The sequence below is a fragment of the Oncorhynchus tshawytscha genome, linkage group LG08, assembly GCF_018296145.1.
Source record: "Oncorhynchus tshawytscha isolate Ot180627B linkage group LG08, Otsh_v2.0, whole genome shotgun sequence".
In the NCBI taxonomy this organism is placed as follows: domain Eukaryota; kingdom Metazoa; phylum Chordata; class Actinopteri; order Salmoniformes; family Salmonidae; genus Oncorhynchus; species Oncorhynchus tshawytscha.
Window position 1 is genome coordinate 88,449,084 of NC_056436.1, and position 15,000 is coordinate 88,464,083.

Sequence of the window (15,000 nt, forward strand, 5' to 3'; positions counted from 1 at the left end):
TTTTCTTTAGGAAAGTAGAGGTGTAAAAAGTGGAAGTAGTCATCGATATAAATAGTAGAGTAAAGTACACATACCCCCAAAAAATTGCTTTAGTAGTACTTTAGTAGTACCTTCAAGTATTTTTACTTAAGTACTTTACACCACTGATCAAATGTAAGAAATTAAATGAAACAAATTAAATGAATGAATATAAATAACAACGTTTAGTATGCATTCATTTGCATCGAGCCTGTCTTGAGCATTTGGCCATAAATTCTCATCCACATCACAGTGAATGTCCTCATTGTTTCTGCACCGTGTGGAAAAAAACCTTATAACAAGGCAAATCCAAGCTTGACATTGGTGTCGTCGCACGCCTCATCCTTGGCCAGGATGATGGCACACTCATGGGGATGGCGATCGTACACCTTCCATCTCCTTGCTGAAAACAAATTCTCAATAGGAAAGGAGAGTATTGGGGCAGGTGTAAGGTCACGAACTGGGGATGGGACCGAAACCATGCCTGATTCGCCTCTGCATGGTGGAACCTGACATTGACAGGCCTGCTCCATTTCATTGAGAAACACAATGAGGTGTGCAGCGTTGTAGGATCCAAGTAATGGCCTACGTTCAACCACACCACCTTCAGAGTTCACAGCGCACATGGAGATGTTTCCCCCACGTTGTCCAGGCACTTGGCTGGTCGCCCGTTGGCCAATGAGATTTTCGCCCACGACGTTGAGTTTTGGCCAGGTTAAAGCCTGCTTCATCAACAAAGACATACTTGTGATGGTTCACGGAAGCAGGACCTCTGTGACGGGCCCCTCGTCCACAAGCTCTTTGGCATCTTCTTCTCCCTCGCTGTCTATCTGCTCCATGTTGAAGGATATGTCAAGGGCTCACAGCCCCTGTTTTATATGGTGATCAATTGTGATCAATTGTAGTGACCACTATGTGAAATCAATTAGCAGTAATGAGTAGTCATTATGCGTGGTTATTATGTACTATACATGTCATTTAAATGTTTATACTTTACAAACATTCATTTTATTTCTGTAGTTCTCAAAATCCATATATAGTAGACGAATCAATTCTATAGGTTTAGCAAACAGTTAAGAGATTAACCATTTAGTGCAGTTGGATTAATTAAGTAACAATCAAATGAGATAAGAAGAGAATCATATCAAAAGTATTGTGAGCATTGTATTGTGAAAGGCAATTACTTTTTAATGATAGATGAATGATTCTAGATGAAACACTGATTAGGTTTTGTGAAAAAAGTTACTGCGTGATTTTGTCTGTTGTACTTTATTCAAAATGTGCTGAAAGTTTTGGAAAAAACCCCGGCCATTATTCATGATCTGTTTTGAGTATTGTACTAAGAGTTGTTGACGTTTTACCACATACCCCTCAAAGTGCTATTGGCTCTCATCAAAGGTAATGCATTATATAGTGAATAAGATGCCATTTAGGACTCAATCATGTGTCTTTCTCAAAGGTTTAATTAAAGTTCCAAAAATATTATTTTACCTTCATAAATATCCCCACACTGTGTGGTTGAAATAATACCGTGCAAATTGTGAAAATGATGATGATGCCCATTTAGAGCTGTTTGAAAAGACCCCCTGAAATGTCTGTTTTGGTGAGATGGAGTTTTGGCCTGCTGACCAGGAAGTAAATGATTGACCAATGATAAACCAATGAGAGTTGCAAACCTCTCTGCCAATAACAGCACATATTCCCCCTCCCTACTCCCAGACAGTCCTAGCAACATGATTGTTTTAGAAATTGCCCTTTGCTAAGAAGCAATATTTGGTTCTATTTGACCATTATAAAATGAAAACAGTAAGGTGCTTAATTGTTTACCCAGAAATAATTGGATATTGAGATAAAAACGGCTAAATTAATTAATAACCTTTAAAGAATGTGTTTGGATATCTTTTCGGGTAACAAACGCATCATAACACAACCAGCTTCTGAAGAGATTCAGGGATTCAGTGTTTGATGAAGTCCCAACAGGTCAAATACATGGTGTTACTGCTATTTTCAGGGTTTGTTGGAAACTAAAGCAGACCATTTCATGTTGTGTCTCTACGTATCAGTCCTAGGTTATCTGGGTGTCAACACCGGTCCTCTGTCACAGAGCCTGACCTGCCTCTGGAGCTGAAGTGACATCTGGAGTCTGGTCTGGAGTCCGGTCTGGAGTCTGGTCTGGAACCTGGTCTGGAGCCCGGTCTGGAGCCCGGTCTGGAGTCCGGTCTGGAGCCCGGTCTGGAGTCTGGTCTGGAGCCCGGTCTGGAGTCCGGTCTGGAGTCCGGTCTGAAGTCCGGTCTGAAGTCCGATCTGGAGTCTGGTCTGGAGCCTGGTCTGGTCTGGAGTCTGGTCTGGAGTCTGGTCTGGAACCCGGTCTGGAGCCTGGTCTGGAGCCGGTCTGGACCTGGTCTGGAGTCTGGTCTGGAGCCTGGTCTGGTCTGGAGCCTGGTCTGGAGTCTGGTCTGGAGCCTGGTCTGGAGCCTGGTCTGGAGCCTGGTCTGGAGCCTGGTCTGGAGTCCGGTCTGGAGCCTGGTCTGGAGTCTGGTCTGGAGCCTGGTCTGGAGCCTGGTCTGGAGACCGGTCTGGAGTCAGGTCTGGAGTCAGGTCTGGAGTCTGGCCTGGAGTCCGGCCTGGAGTCCGGCCTGGAGTCCGGTCTGGAGTCTGGTCTGGAGTCTGGTCTGGAGTCTGGTCTGGAGTCTGGAGCCCGGTCTGGAGTCCGGCCTGGAGTCCGGTCTGGAGTCTGGTCTGGAGTCTGGTCTGGAGCCTGGTCTGGAGCCTGGTCTGGAGCCTGGTCTGGAGCCTGGTCTGGAGCCTGGTCTGAAGCCTGGTCTGGTCTGGAGCCCGGCCTAGAGCCTGGTCTGGAGCCCAGTCTAGAGTCCGGTCTGGAGTCAGGTCTGGAGTCTGGCCTAGAGTCTGGCCTGGAGTCTGGTCTGGAGTCTGGTCTGGAGTCCGGTCTGGAGTCTGGTCTGGAGTCTGGTCTGGAGTCTGGTCTGGAGTCTGGTCTGGAGCCCGGCCTGGAGTCCGGTCTGGAGTCCTGGTCTGGAGCCTGGTCTGGAGCCGGTCTGGAGCCTGGTCTGGAGCCTGGTCTGGAGACTGGTCTGGAGCCTGGTCTGGAGCCTGGTCTGGAGCCTGGTCTGGAGTCCGGTCTGGAGTCAGGTCGGGAGTCCGGTCTGGAGTCCGGTCTGGAGTCTGGCCTAGAGTCTGGCCTGGAGTCTGGTCTGGAGTCTGGTCTGGAGTCCGGCCTAGAGTCTGGTCTGGAGTCCGGTCTGGAGTCCGGTCTGGAGTCCGGTCTGGAGCCCGCCCTGGAGTCTGGTCTGGAGCCTTGTCTGGAGTCCGGTCTGGAACCTGGTCTGGAGTCCGGTCTGGAACCTGGTCTGAAGCCTGGTCTGGAGTCTGGTCTGGAGTCCGGTCTGGAGTCTGGTCTGGAGCCCAGCCTAGAGTCTGTTCTGGAGTCTAGTCTGGAGTCCGGCCTGGAGTCTGGTCTGGAGTCTGGTCTGGAGTCCGGCCTAGAGTCCGGCCTAGAGTCCGGCCTGGAGTCCGGTCTGGAGTCCGGTCTGGAGTCCGGTCTGGAGCCCGCCCTGGAGTCCGGTCTGGAACCTGGTCTGAAGCCTGGTCTGGAGTCCGGTCTGGAGGCTGGTCTGGAGTCCGGTCTGGATCCTGGTCTGAAGCCTGGTCTGGAGTCCGGTCTGGAGCCCGGTCTGGAGTCTGGTCTGGAGACTGGTCTGGAGCCTGGTCTGGAGCCTGGTCTGGAGCCTGGTCTGGAGACCGGTCTGGAGTCAGGTCTGGAGTCAGGTCTGGAGTCAGGTCTGGAGTCAGGTCTGGAGTCCGGCCTGGAGTCCGGCCTGGAGTCGGTCTGGAGTCTGGTCTGGAGTCTGGTCTGGAGTCTGGTCTGGAGTCTGGTCTGGAGTCCGGCCTGGAGTCCGGTCTGGAGTCTGGTCTGGAGTCTGGTCTGGAGCCTGGTCTGGAGCCTGGTCTGGAGCCTGGTCTGGAGTCCGGTCTGGAGTCCGGTCTGGAGCCTGGTCTGAAGCCTGGTCTGGTCTGGAGCCCGGCCTAGAGTCTGGTCTGGAGCCCAGCCTAGAGTCCGGTCTGGAGTCTGGTCTGGAGTCCGGCCTAGAGTCTGGTCTGGAGTCTGGTCTGGAGTCCGGCCTAGAGTCTGGTCTGGAGTCCGGTCTGGAGTCCGGTCTGGAGTCCGGTCTGGAGCCTGGTCTGAAGCCTGGTCTGGAGTCTGGTCTGGAGTCCGGCCAAGAGTCTGGTCTGGAGTCTGGTCTGGAGTCTGGTCTGGAGCCTTGTCTGGAGTCCAGTCTGGAACCTGGTCTGAAGCCTGGTCTGGAGTCTGGTCTGGAGTCCGGTCTGGAGTCCGGTCTGGAGCCTGGTCTGGAACCTGGTCTGAAGCCTGGTCTGGTCTGGAGCCCGGCCTAGAGTCTGGTCTGGAGCCCAGCCTAGAGTCTGTTCTGGAGTCTAGTCTGGAGTCCGGCCTAGAGTCTGGTCTGGAGTCTGGTCTGGAGTCCGGCCTAGAGTCCGGCCTAGAGTCCGGCCTAGAGTCCGGTCTGGAGTCTGGTCTGGAGTCCGGTCTGGAGCCCGCCCTGGAGTCCGGTCTGGAACCTGGTCTGAAGCCTGGTCTGGAGTCCGGTCTGGAGGCTGGTCTGGAGTCCGGTCTGGATCCTGGTCTGAAGCCTGGTCTGGAGTCCGGTCTGGAGCCCGGTCTGGAGTCCGGTCTGGAGCCTGGTCTGGAACCTGGTCTGAAGCCTGGTCTGGTCTGGAGCCCGGCCTAGAGTCTGGTCTGGAGCCCAGCCTAGAGTCTGTTCTGGAGTCTAGTCTGGAGTCCGGCCTAGAGTCTGGTCTGGAGTCTGGTCTGGAGTCCGGCCTAGAGTCCGGCCTAGAGTCCGGTCTGGAGTCCGGTCTGGAGTCCGGTCTGGAGCCCGCCCTGGAGTCCGGTCTGGAACCTGGTCTGAAGCCTGGTCTGGAGTCCGGTCTGGAGCCCTGTCTGGAGTCTGGTCTGGAGACTGGTCTGGAGCCTGGTCTAGAGCCTGGTCTAGAACCTGGTCTGGAACCTGGTCTGGAGTCTGGTCTGGAGCCTGGTCTAGAACCTGGTCTAGAACCTGGTCTGGAACCTGGTCTGGATTCTGGTCTGGAGCCTGGTCTAGAACCTGGTCTAGAACCTGGTCTGGAACCTGGTCTGGAGTCAGGTCTGGGAGCCTGGTCTAGAACCTGGTCTGGAACCTGGTCTGGAACCTGGTCTAGAACCTGGTCTGGAGTCAGGTCTGGGAGCTTGGTCTAGAACCTGGTCTGGAACCTGGTCTGGAACCTGGTCTAGAACCTGGTCTGAAACCTGGTCTGGAACCTGGTCTGGAACCTGGTCTGGAGTCTGGTCTGGAACCTGGTCTGGAACCTGGTCTGGAACCTGGTCTGGAGTCTGGTCTGGGAGCCTGCTGCTTTGATAACAACACATTGTTTGAAGAGTTGTTTAGAGTTTCAAAAACAACATGAATAGATGTCTGCATACAAAACATTTTAAAGATAGATGATTACAGGTTTAGTATCTATAGAATTAGTATCTATAGGCAAATAATCTATGGGTTTAGTATCTATAGGCTTAGTATCTATAGGCTTAGTATCTATAGGCTTATCATCTATAGGTTTAGTATCTATAGGCAAAGAATATATAGGTTTAGTGTCTATAGAATTAGTATCTATAGAATTAGTATCTATAGGCTTAGTATCTATAGAATTCGTATCTATAGGCTTAGTATCTATAGGTTTAGTATCTATAGAATTAGTATCTATAGGCTTAGTATCTATAGGTTTAGTATCTATAGAATTAGTATCTATAGAATTAGTATCTATAGGTTTAGTATCTATAGGTTAGTTATAGTAGTTATAGGTTTAGTAGTTTTTGGTTTAGTAGTTTTTGGTTTAGTAGTTATAGGTTTAGTAGTTATAGGTTTACTGGATATAGGTTTAGTAATTATCCTGTTGGAGATAGGGGGCAGCATTTTCACGTTTTGATGAAATAAGGTGCCCAGAGTAAACTGCCTGCTACTCAGGCCCAGTTGCTAATATATGCATATTAGTATATTTGGATAGAAAACACTCTGAAGTTTCTGAAACTGTTTGAATGATGTCTGTGAGTATAACAGAACATATGGCAGGCAAAAACCTGAGAGAAATCCAACCAGGAAGTGGGAAATCTGAGGTTTGTAGTTTTTCATTTAAACTCATTGCCTATCCAATATACAGTGTCTATGGGGTCATATTGCACTTCCTAAGGCTTCCACTAGATGTCAACAGTCTTTAGAACCTTGTTTGAGGATTCTACTGTGAAGGGGGAGAGAATGAGAGCTGTTTCAACCAGGTGTCTGGCAGAAGGCCATGAGCTGAACACTTGCACGCCCATGAGAGGTAGCTGCATTTCATCGCATTTCAAAAGACAAAGGAATTCTCCGGTTGGAACATTATTATTATGTTAAAAAACATTCTCAAGATTGATTCTATACATCGTTTGAGATGTTTCTACGAACTGTAATATAACTTTTGGGACTTTTCGTCTGAACTTTCGCCTGGACTTGCCCGCACATCTTGAGTTTGGATTTGTTTACTAAATGCACTAACAAAAGGAGGTATTTGGACATAAATTATGGACTTTATCGAACAAAACAAACATTTATTGTGGAACTGGGATTCCTGGGAGTGCATTCTGATGAAGATCTTTCTGATCTTTCTATCTTCTGATGAAGATATTTATAACGCTATTTCTGACTTTTACTGACTCCACCACATGACGGATATCTGTATGGCTTGTTTTTGCTGTCTGAGCGCCGTACTCAGATTATTGCATGGTGTGCTTTTTCCGTAAAGTTTTTTTGAAATCTGACACAGCGGTTGGATTAAGGAGAAGTATATCTCTAATTCTGTCCATAACACGTGTATCTTATTTTAAAGTTCATGATGAGTATTTCTGTAAATGAATGTGGCTCTCTGCAAATTCGCCGGATGTTTTCGAGGCACATTACTGAACATAACAAACCAATGTAAACAGAGATTTTTGGATATAAATATGAACTTAATCGAACAAATTTATATTTATGTATTGTGTAACATGAAGTCTCATGAGTGTCATCTGATGAAGATCATCAAAGGTTAGTGAATATTATAACGCTATTTCTGACTTTTACTGACTGCACAACATGGCGGGTATCTGTATGGCTTGTTTTTGTTGTCTGAGAGCTGTACTCAGATTATTGCGTGGTTTGCTTTTTCCATAAAGCTTTTTTGAAATCTGACACAGCGGTTGCATTACCTTCTTGGTGACTGGGGGGCAATATTGAGTAGCTTGGTTGAATAAGGTGCCCAGAGTAAACTGCCTGCTACTCAGCCATTAAAACCTCTTAAGTCGACCCTCTACTTTTTCGAACATTCTGTTAAAAATCGCGCAACATTTCGGCGTCCTGCTACTCATGCCATGAATATAGTATATGCATATGATTAGTATGTGTGGATAGAAAACACTCTCACGTTTCTAAAACTGGTTAAATCACCGCTGTGACTATAACAGAGCGTCTGTTTCATCGAAAAGCGCAAGAAAAACCCCCAAAAATATCCATGCGCCACTTGCATGTATTGTTCAAGGGGCACGAAATTAAATAGGGCCGAGATTGCAAGTCCTACAGCTTCCACACGATGTCACCACTCTTGTCAATTGCCTTCTCGTTGTTTCTTGGTCAAACGAGGAAGAGAGACCACTTTCCATCCGGTCTCCGACAGGAAGTTTTGGAAGAGAGATTTTGGAAGATTTTTTTATTTTTTTATTTTTTATTTCACCTTTATTTAACCAGGTAGGCCAGTTGAGAACAAGTTCTCATTTGCAACTGCGACCTGGCCAAGATAAAGCATAGCAGTGTGAGCAGACAACACAGAGTTACACATGGAATAAACAATTAACAAGTCAATAACACAGTAGAAAACAAAGGGGGGAGTCTATATACAATGTGTGCAAAAGGCATGAGGAGGTAGGCGAATAATTACAATTTTGCAGATTAACACTGGAGTGATAAATGATCAGATGGTCATGTACAGGTAGAGATATTGGTGTGCAAAAGAGCAAGTAAATAAATAAAAACAGTATGGGGATGAGGTAGGTGAAAATGGGTGGGCTATTTACCAATAGACTATGTACAGCAGCAGCGATCGGTTAGCTGCTCAGATAGCTGATGTTTGAAGTTGGTGAGGGAGATAAAAGTCTCCAACTTCAGCGATTTTTGCAATTCGTTCCAGTCACAGGCAGCAGAGTACTGGAACGAAAGGCGGCCAAATGAGGTGTTGGCTTTAGGGATGATCAGTGAGATACACCTGCTGGAGCGCGTGCTACGGATGGGTGTTGCCATCGTGACCAGTGAACTGAGATAAGGCGGAGCTTTACCTAGCATGGACTTGTAGATGACCTGGAGCCAGTGGGTCTGGCGACGAATATGTAATGAGGGCCAGCCGACTAGAGCATACAGGTCGCAGTGGTGGGTGGTATAAGGTGCTTTAGTGACAAAGCGGATGGCACTGTGATAGACTGCATCCAGTTTGCTGAGTAGAGTGTTGGAAGCCATTTTGTAGATGACATCGCCGAAGTCGAGGATCGGAAGGATAGTCAGTTTTACTAGGGTAAGCTTGGCGGCGTGAGTGAAGGAGGCTTTGTTACGGAATAGAAAGCTGACTCTTGATGATTTGAAAGCGTGGAGCTATTGAATACACATCGCCTCGTGATCAATTTGATAGATTATTAACGTTTACTAATACCTAAAGTTGGATTACAAAAGTATTATGAAGTGTTTTGTGAAAGTTTATCGTCGACTTTTTTAATTTAAAAAAATGACGTAGCGTTTTGAAACGGTCTTTTTTTCTGAATCACACAGTTTCCATAGATGGATATTTTGGGTATATATGGACCGATTTAATCGAAAAAAAGACCCAATAGTGATGTTTATGGGACATATAGGAGTGCCAACAAAGAAGCTAGTCCAAGGTAATGAAAGTTTTATATTTTATTTCTGCTATTTGTGTAGCGCCGGCTACGCTAATTCTTTTGTTTACGTCGCCTTCAGGTATTTCGGGGTGTTGCATGCTATCAGATAATAGCTTCTCATGCTTCTCATGCTTTCGCCGAAAAGCATTTTAATAATCTGACTTGTTGGCTAGATTCACAACGAGTGTAGCTTTAATTAAGTGCCCTACATGTGTGTTTTGATGAACGTTTGAGTTTTAACGAGTGCTATTAGCATTTGGCGTAGTGCATTTGCATTTCCAGATGCCTAGATGGGACGTCTGCGTCTCAGGTCGACGCAAGAGGTTAAAGCTAGAATATGCATATAATTAGTATATTTGGATCAAAAACAGTGAAGTTTCTAAAACTGTTTGAATCCTGTCTGTGAGTATGTAGCAGGCATAACCCCGAGGACTAACCGTTCAGAATGTTTTGTTTTTTGAGGTCTCTGTCTGTTCACTCATATCTCATTGGGAAACGATATTTCTTAGGAACTTGTTTTCAGTTCCTACCGCTTCCACTGGATGTCACCAGTCCTTGGAATTTGGTTGAGGTTATTCCTTTGTGCAATGAAGAAGTACGGCCATCTTGGAAATGGGTAACACTGTTGAGAGTTGCCAAGACTTGAAAAGTAGCGTTAGTTTCCTCTCGTCCTCTATTGAAAACAGACCCGTCTTCAATTTGATCGATTAGAAGTTATAGGTTTAGTAGTTATTGGCTATTGAATAATGTTTTCTAGTTTTGTAGCTGTTAGTAAAAAATAAACTCTCAGACGCTGGATATTATTTTTCCATGTAGCTGTACTACCACTGGTGTTTGGAGGTGGACCACAAAACAAGGTGTTGAAACAGGAATACAATCTGAACTATAACTCTTGGTCTGTCAACTAAAAACTTGTAAAGTGTAAAGGAATCCATTTTAACTGCTATATGGAGCGAGAGAGAGAGAGAGAGAGAGAGAGAGACAGAGAGACAGAGAGAGAGAGAGAGACAGAGAGAGAGAGAGAGAGAGACAGAGAGACAGAGAGAGAGAGAGACAGAGAGAGAGAGAGAGACAGAGAGACAGAGAGACAGAGAGAGACAGAGAGACAGAGAGAGAGAGAGAGGGGGAGAGAGACAGAGAGAGAGAGACAGAGAGAGACAGAGAGACAGAGAGACAGAGAGAGAGAGAGACAGAGAGACAGGGAGAGAGAGAGAGAGACAGAGAGAGACAGAGAGAGAGATAGAGAGAGAGTTACTACTTCCCCAATCACATTACACACCTAGGATTACGTCCCAAACGGGGAACCCTATTCCCTAAATAGTGCACTACTTTTGACCAGATCCCTGTAGACCCTAGTGAACTATTTAGGGAATAGGGATCCCTTTTGGGATGCACACACAAACTTTCTCTGTTTTCTTTTGATGGAGTCAGGTATCAAGATGGTCTTTTAATAACAGATTGGATTTGATTAGGATCTGCTGACGCTGCTCTGCCCCTGCCTCTGAAAGGGTCCGTAGCTCTGAGCTCTGCAGCCCTGAATACATTAGAGCTGTCAGCAGAGTGGAGCCACAAGCCATGGGAGCGGACACCTGGGCTGGGTCCCAAATGGCACCCGATTCCCTACGTAGTACACCACTTTTAACCAGAGCCGTATGGGGATCCCTATGGGCCCTTGTCAAAAGTTATACTCTACATAGGGAATAGGGTGCTGTACTGGACAGAGCCCCGGGAGCTGACACCAGAACGCGGGACGGGAGGTGCCCTTGGGCTACTGTGATCTTAGCCTCGCCCCTGTCGGATAGATCGGACAGTCACAGTGGCTGCCGGCCATGCCGTGAGGCTTCCTCTGCCAGAGAAAATTGCCACGGAATGAAAAAAGTCCATCAAAGGAAAAAGAGAACAAACAATAAGAGGGGAAAGATGGAGGGGGATAAACAGAGGAGAGGAAGGTGGAGAGAGGGGATGAACAGAGGAGAGGAAGGTGGAGAGAGGGGATAAACAGAGGAGAGGAAGGTGGAGAGAGGGGAAGATGGAGGGGGCGATGAACAGAGGAGAGGAAGGGGGAGAGAGGGGATAAACAGAGGAGAGGAAGGGGGAGAGAGGGGATAAACAGAGGAGAGGAAGGTGGAGAGAGGGGAAGGTGGAGGGGGCGATGAACAGAGGAGAGGAAGGGGGAGAGGGGATAAACAGAGGAGAGGAAGGTGGAGAGAGGGGATAAACAGAGGAGAGGAAGGTGGAGAGAGGGGATAAACAGAGGAGAATCAATAAAGGGATGGAGGAAGAGAGAATATTGAAACAGAGAAGTAGTAGCTCTGTCATGGGTTTAAGAAGTTTAAAGGCCTCAAGGTCAAACAGCCAATCAACACCATGTGAATATTGTGTCCTGTTGGCTCCTGGGAGAACGTTCCTGTTCACCACTGGTCACCTACAGAACCTTCTGTCTGACCCAGACTTGAGATCCGTTCAGTTTTAAAAATTAAAATTAACTTTGTGAATTGATAAAAACCCTAATGGACAGCTGCCCCCCCCCCCTCGTAGACAAAGACACTTGAAGTATTGATTTAAAAAAGAAACCTTTTTTTGACAAAAGTCAGACTTTCACACTTCACAAAGTAGTTCGACTCCTTCACATTACAAGAACTGCCTTTGTAGACAGACAGAACTAGAAGTATTGATTTTGATGGAGGAGAGAGAGGAGAGAGAAAGGGGGGTCGGGAGGTGTCTATTTGATGACCCCTTACAGCTCAGCCTATCAGGCTGATGTTGACCTGTGTCTGACCCCCCACACCCCCTGTGGTAGAACAGATATATCTGTCTCCAGGTTACTCAATAGGACAACATATTAACCTCTACAACACATAGTGCAGTGGAAACTCTAGTTGTAAATATAAGGTGTGAACAGGAAGTGGAAGAATGGATGTCTGACACATCGGGTGTATGTTTCTTCTTCTTCAACACAACGTGGGAGATATTACCCATGTTTCCCCTCTTCAGCAGGATGACATGGAGACCAGTTTGATCCTTTTCTCTGTTGACAGGTCCTGGGGCATCCTGAATGAGACCACCCTATTCCCTATGTCATTGTTTCCGGAGCCGACAGAGATGGCCGCCTCGCTTCGCGTTCCTAGGAAACTATGCAGTTTTTTTTTTTTACGTGTTATTTCTTACATTAGTACCCCAGGTCATCTTAGGTTTCATTACATACAGTCGGGAAGAACTACTGAATATAAGATCAGCGTCAACTCACCATCAGTACGACCAAGAATATGGTTTTCGCGAAGCGGATCCTGTGTTCTGCCTTTTCACCCAGGACAACGGAATGGATCCCAGCCGGCGACCCAAAAAAACGACTTCGTAAAAGGGGGAAACGGAGCGTTCTTCTGGTCAGACTCCGGAGACGGGCACATCGTGCACCACTCCCTAGCATTCTTCTCGCCAATGTCCAGTCTCTTGACAACAAGGTTGATGAAATCCGAGCAAGGATAGCATTCCAGAGGGACATCAGGGACTGTAACGTTCTTTGCTTCACGGAAACATGGCTCACTGGAGAGACGCTATCGGAAACGGTGCAGCCAGCTGGTTTCGATTTTTCGATTTTTGATTTGATTTGATTTGATTTGATTTGATTTCTCCACGCATCGCGCAGACAGAAACAAACATCTTTCTGGTAAGAAGAGGGGCGGGGGCGTATGCCTTATGACTAACGTGACATGGTGTGATGAAAGAAACATACAGGTACTCAAGTCCTTCTGTTCACCTGATTTAGAATTCCTCACAGTCAAATGTCGACCGCATTATCTACCAAGGGAATTCTCTTCGATTATAATCACAGCCGTATATAACCCCCCCCAAGCAGACACATCGATGGCTCTGAACGAACTTTATTTGACTCTTTGCAAACTGGAATCCATTTATCCGGAGGCTGCATTCATTGTAGCTGGGGATTTTAACAAGGCTAATCTGAAAACAAGACTCCCTAAATTTTATCAGCATATCGATTGCGCAACCAGGGCTGGAAAAACCTTGGATCACTGCTATTCTAACTTCCGCGACGCATATAAGACCATGCCCCGCCCTCCTTTTGGAAAAGCTGACCACGACTCCATTTTGTTGATCCCTGCCTACAGACAGAAACTAAAACAAGAAGCTCCCACGCTGAGGTCTGTTCAATGCTGGTCCGACCAATCTGATTCCACACTCCAAGACTGCTTCCATCACGTGGATTGGGATATGTTTCGTATTGCGTCAGATAACAACATTGATAACAACATTGATGAATACGCTGATTCGGTGAGCGAGTTCATTAGAACGTGCGATGAAGATGTCATTCCCATAGCAACGAGTAAAACATTCCCAAACCAGAAACCGTGGATTGATGGCAGCATTCGCGTGAAACTGAAAGCGCGAACCACTGCTTTTAATCAGGGCAAGGTGACCGGAAACATGACCGAATACAAACAGTGTAACTATTCCCTCCGCAAGGCAATCAAACAAGCTAAGCGTCAGTATAGAGACAAAGTAGAATCTCAATTCAACGGCTCAGACACAAGAGGTATGTGGCAGGGTCTACAGTCAATCACTGATTACAAAAAGAAAACCAGCCCAGTCACGGACCAGGATGTCTTGCTCCCAGGCAGACTAAATAACTTTTTTGCACGCTTTGAGGACAATACAGTGCCACTGACACGGCCCGCAACTAAAACATGCGGACTCTCCTTCACTGCAGCCGACGTGAGGAAAACATTTAAACGTGTCAACCCTCGCAAGGCTGCAGGCCCAGACGGCATCCCCAGCCGCACCCTCAGAGCATGCGCAGACCAGCTGGCCGGTGTGTTTACGGACATATTCAATCAATCCCTATACCAGTCTGTTGTTCCCACATGCTTCAAGAGGGCCACCATTGTTCCTGTTCCCAAGAAAGCTAAGGTAACTGAGCTAAACGACTTCCAACATCATGAAGTGATTTGAGAGACTAGTCAAGGACCATATCACCTCCACCCTACCTGACACCCTAGACCCACTCCAATTTGCTTACCGCCCAAATAGGTCCACAGACGATGCAATCTCAACCACAGTGCACACTGCCCTAACCCATCTGGACAAGAGGAATACCTATGTGAGAATGCTGTTCATCGACTACAGCTCGGCATTCAACACCATAGTACCCTCCAAGCTCGTCATCAAGCTCGAGACCCTGGGTCTCGACCCCGCCCTGTGCAACTGGGTACTGGACTTCCTGACGGGCCGCCCCCAGGTGGTGAGGGTAGGCAACAACATCTCCACCCCGCTGATCCTCAACACTGGGGCCCCACAAGGGTGCGTTCTGAGCCCTCTCCTGTACTCCCTGTTCACCCACGACTGTGTGGCCACGCACGCCTCCAACTCAATCATCAAGTTTGAGGACGACACAACAGTGGTAGGCTTGATTACCAACAACGACGAGACGGCCTACAGGGAGGAGGTGAGGGCCCTCGGAGTGTGGTGTCAGGAAAATAACCTCACACTCAACGTCAACAAAACTAAGGAGATGATTGTGGACTTCAGGAAACAGCAGAGGGAACACCCTCCTATCCACATCGATGGAACAGTAGTGGAGAGGGTAGCAAGTTTTAAGTTCCTCGGCATACACATCACAGACAAACTAAATTGGTCCACTCACACAGACAGCATCGTGAAGAAGGCGCAGCAGCGCCTCTTCAACCTCAGGAGGCTGAAGAAATTCAGCTTGTCACCAAAAGCACTCACAAACTTCTACAGATGCACAATCGAGAGCATCCTGGCGGGCTGTATCACCGCCTGGTACAGCAACTGCTCCGCCCACAACCGTAAGGCTCTCCAGAGGGTAGTGAGGTCTGCACAACGCATCACCGGGGCAAACTACCTGCCCTCCAGGACACCTACACCACCCGATGTTACAGGAAGGCCATAAAGATCATCAAGGACATCAACCACCCGAGCCACTGCCTGTTCACCATGCT